Here is a 5,231-nt window from a genome sequence, read left to right on the forward strand (position 1 = left end):
TTAGGCCTATTTACTGTAAATCTCTGAATCGTCTTCCTCTCGGTGATACCCAGAATGCTTTACACAAAGTCTCCATGCTCGTGTGTGAACGTGTGACAGTCCAGTTATTTGGCTTGGTGCTGAACCTGAGTAGGCGTGTACATGTTTGACAAGCTGCAGCCTGTACACAAAAACAGGGATGGAACTCATGATCAAGATGTACCTACTGTACCTGCTCAGTATTTAGCTATGACCTGCTCAGTATTTAGCTATAACCTGCTCAGTATTTAGCTATGACCTGCTCAGTATTTAGCTATGACCTGCTCAGTATTTAGCTATGACCTGCTTAGTATTTAGCTATGACCTGCTCAGTATTTAGCTATGACCTGCTCAGTATTTAGCTATGACCTGCTCAGTATTTAGCTATGACCTGCTTAGTATTTAGCTATGACCTGCTCAGTATTTAGCTATGACCTGCTCAGTATTTAGCTATGACCTGCTCAGTATTTTAGCTATGACCTGCTCAGTATTTAGCTATGACCTGCTCAGTATTTAGCTATGACCTGCTCAGTATTTAGCTATGACCTGCTCAGTATTTAGCTATGACCTGCTCAGTATTTTAGCTATGACCTGCTCAGTATTTAGCTATGACCTGCTCAGTATTTAGCTATGACCTGCTTAGTATTTAACTATGACCTGCTCAGTATTTAGCTATGACCTGCTCAGTATTTATGTCACGCCCTGGTCTATATTTATTATGTTATCTTCATTTATTGGGTCAGGCCAGGGTGCGACATGGGTTTATTTGTAGTGTGTTTCGTCTTGGGGTTGTGTGGGGTGTACAGATTAGTCTATGGCTGCCTGAGGCGGTTCTCAATCAGAGTCAGGTGATTATCGTTGTCTCTGATTGGGAACCATATTTAGGTAGCCTGGGTTTCACTGTGTGTTGTGGGTGATTGTTCCTGTCTCTGTGTTTGTTGCACCAGTCAGGGCTGTTTCGGTTTTCGACGTTTGTTGTTTTGTATTGTTCGTGTTTTCTTCATCATTAAAGATGTATCTAACGAACCACGCTGTATTTTGGTCCGATCCTTGTTCCACCTCTTCGTCAGAGGAGGAGATGGAAGAAACCCGTTACAATTTAGCTATGACCTGCTCAGTATTTAGCTATGATCTGCTCAGTATTTAGCTATGACCTGCTCAGTATTTAGCTATGACCTGCTCAGTATTTAGCTATGATCTGCTCAGTATTTAGCTATAACCTGCTCAGTATTTAGCTATGACCTGCTCAGTATTTAGCTATGACCTGCTCAGTATTTAGCTATGACCTGCTCAGTATTTAGCTATGACCTGCTCAGTATTTAGCTATGACCTGCTCAGTATTTAGCTATGACCTGCTCAGTATTTAGCTATGACCTGCTCAGTATTTAGCTATGACCTGCTCAGTATTTAGCTATGACCTGCTCAGTATTTAGCTATGATCTGCTCAGTCTTCTGGAAAGTACAAGTTGCCCCTTCGGATCCAATAAACTCATTATGCACTTTGTTTTGGTTAATGATCCATGTGAATGTATCAATTATGGCAATTATATTGTTTTACATGATCTGCTTTGTTAACTATCATTTGTTAGTAATCACTAATATTCACAATATTATATTAACTACCCTCACCCTGTTGAATCTGCTAGATGTGTACAGTACCTGTACCTCTATAATCATACAAGTTGATGTTTGTTGTTTGTCTAAAGTCAATACAAAATAAACCTCTCTCACAGATCTCAACTGTAGATACTGTCTGTCTGTCTGTCTGTCCACAGCTCAACAGGCAGACAGCTCAACAGTTTTCAGACAGCTCAACAGACAGACAGCTCAACAGACACAGTTCCACAGACAGTTGGACAGACAGCTCAACAGACACAGTTCAACAGACAGTTCCACAGACAGTTGGACAGACAGCTCCCAACAGGCAGACAGCTCAACAGAAAGTTCCACAGACAGACAGTTCCACAGACAGACAGTTCGACAGACAGTTCAACAGACACAGCTCAACAGGCAGACAGCTCAACAGAAAGTTCCACAGACAGACAGTTCGACAGACAGTTGGACAGACAGCTCAACAGACAGACTGTTAGACAGACAGCTCAACAGACAGAGAAATATGAATAATATTTTTATTTTTTATTTAACCAGTTAAGAACAAATTCTTATTTTCAATGACGGCCTGGGAACAGTGGGTTAACTGCCTGTTCAGGGGGCAAGAAACGACAGATTTGTACCTTGTCAGCTTGGGGTTTGAACTCTCAACCTTCCGGTTCTGAGTCCAACGCTCTAACCACTAGGCTACCCTGCCGCCCCATAATAAAGTTGAGGGGACAATGACAGGGACAGGGTAAGGGACACGGACAGGGACAGGGTAAGGGACAGGGACAAGGACAGGGACAGGGACAATGACAGGGACAGGGTAAGGGACACGGACAGGGACAGGGTAAGGGACAGGGTAAGGGACAGGGACAAGGACAGGGTAAGGGACACGGACAGGGACAGGGTAAGGGACAGGGACTAGGTAAGGGACAGGGTAAGGGACACGGACAGGGTAAGGGACACGGACAGGGTAAGGGACACGGACAGGGACAGGGTAAGGGACAGGGTAAGGGACAGGGACAGGGTAAGGGACAGGGACAGGGTAAGGGACAGGGACAAGGACAAGGACAGGGACAGGGACAGGGACAGGGAGTATGGCAAGCTCACAAATCTCTTTAGGCTTTTATGTGGGAAGTAAATTGACAAATGTACAATGACCCAAATGTTGCATCGTTCAGCCTTTTCCTCCCCCACCTTTCCCCAATCCCATCACAACCCCCCAATACACACAAACATTACTATAACCTACTGCACAACCCCATTACACACAAACGTTACTGTAATCTACTGTACAACCCCCATTACACACAAACATTACTGTAACCTACTGTACAACTCCCCATTACACACAAACGCTACTGTAATCTACTGTACAACCCCCATTACACACAAACATTACTGTAACCTACTGTACAACCCCCATTACACACAAACATTACTGTAATCTACTGTACAACCCCCCATTACACACAAACATTACTGTAACCTACTGTACAACCCCCCATTACACACAAATGTTACTGTAACCTACTGTACAACCCCCCATTACACACAAACATTACTGTAATCTACTGTACACTACAACCCCCCAATACACACAAACGTTACTATAACCTACTGTACACTACAACCCCCAATACACACAAACATTAATGTAACCTACACTACAACCCCCCATTACACAAAAACGTTACTATAACCTACTGTACACTACAACCCCCAATACACACAAACGTTACTATAACCTACTGTACACTACAACCCCCATTACACACAAACGTTACTACAACCTACTGTACACTACAACCCCCCAATACACACCAACATTACTGTAACCTACTGCTGCAGCCACCACCCATTACACACAAACGTTACTATAACCTACTGTACCCCCCAATACACACAAACGTACAACCCCCAGCCCCATTACACACAAAACGTTACTATAAACTACTGTACACTACAAGCCCCCATTACACACAAACATTACTGTAACCTACTGTACACTACAACCCCAATACACACAAACGTTACTATAACCTACTGTACACTACAACCCCATTACACACAAACATTACTGTAACCTACTGTACAACCCCCATTACACACAAACATTTGTGTAACCTACACTACAACCCCCATTACACACAAACATTACTGTAACCTACTGTACACTACATCCCCCCCCAATACACACAAACATTACTGTAACCTACTGTACAACCCCCCATTACACACAAACATTACTGTAACCTACACTACAACCCCCCATTACACACAAACATTACTGTAACCTACTGTACACACCCCCATTACACACAAACATTACTGTAATCTATTGTACAACCCCCATTACACACAAATGTTACTGTAACCTACTGTACAGCCCCCATTACACACAAACATTACTGTAATCTATGTACAACCCCCCATTACACACAAACGTTACTATAACCTACCACTACAGCAGCCCACATTACACACAAAACGTTACTATAACCTACTGTACACTATAACCCCCAATACACACAAACGTTACTAAACCTGCTGCTTGCTACAACCCCCCAATACACACAAAACGTTACTATAACCTACTGTACACTACAACCCCAATACACACAAACGTACTATAACCTACTAACAACCCCCAATACACACAAACGTTACTATAACCTGCTGTACACTACAACCCCCAATACACACAAAAACGTTACTATAACCTACTGTACACTACAACCCCCCAATACACACAAACGTTACTATAACCTACCTTGCTACAACCCCAATACACACAAACGTTACTATAACCTACTGCTTTTTTCCCTCCAACCCCCAATACACACAAACGTTACTATAACCTACTGCTTTCAACCCCAATACACAAACATTACTGTAACCTACTGTACCTACAACCCCCCCAATACACACAAACATTACTATAACCTGCTGTACACTACAACCCCAATACACACAAGCGTTACTATAACCTACTGTACACTACAACCCCCAATACACACAACATTACTATAACCTACTGTACACTACAACCCCCCAATACACACCAACATTACTATTACCTACTGTACAACCCCCAATACACACCAACATTACTGTAACCTACTGTACCTACAACCCCCAATACACACCAACGTTACTATAACCTACTGTACACTACAACCACCCATTACACACAAACATTACTGTAACCTACTGTACAACCCCAATACACACAAACGTTACTATAACCTACTGTACACTACCCCAACCCCCAATACACACAAACGTTACTATAACCTACTGTACACTACAACCCCCCAATACACACAAAGCGTTACTATAACCTACTGTACACTACAACCCCAATACACACAAACGTTACTATAACCTACTGTACACTACAACCCCCAATACACACAAACGTTACTATAACCTACTGTACCTGTACACTACAACCCCCAATACACACAAACATTACTATAACCTAACAACCCTGTACAACCCCCAATACACTAAGCATTACTATAACCTACTGTACACTACACACAAACATTACTATAACCTGCTGTACACTACAACCCCCAATACACACAAACGTTACTATAACCTACTGTACA

This window comes from Oncorhynchus masou, unplaced genomic scaffold (genome assembly GCF_036934945.1).
Source record: "Oncorhynchus masou masou isolate Uvic2021 unplaced genomic scaffold, UVic_Omas_1.1 unplaced_scaffold_2552, whole genome shotgun sequence".
NCBI lineage: Eukaryota > Metazoa > Chordata > Actinopteri > Salmoniformes > Salmonidae > Oncorhynchus > Oncorhynchus masou.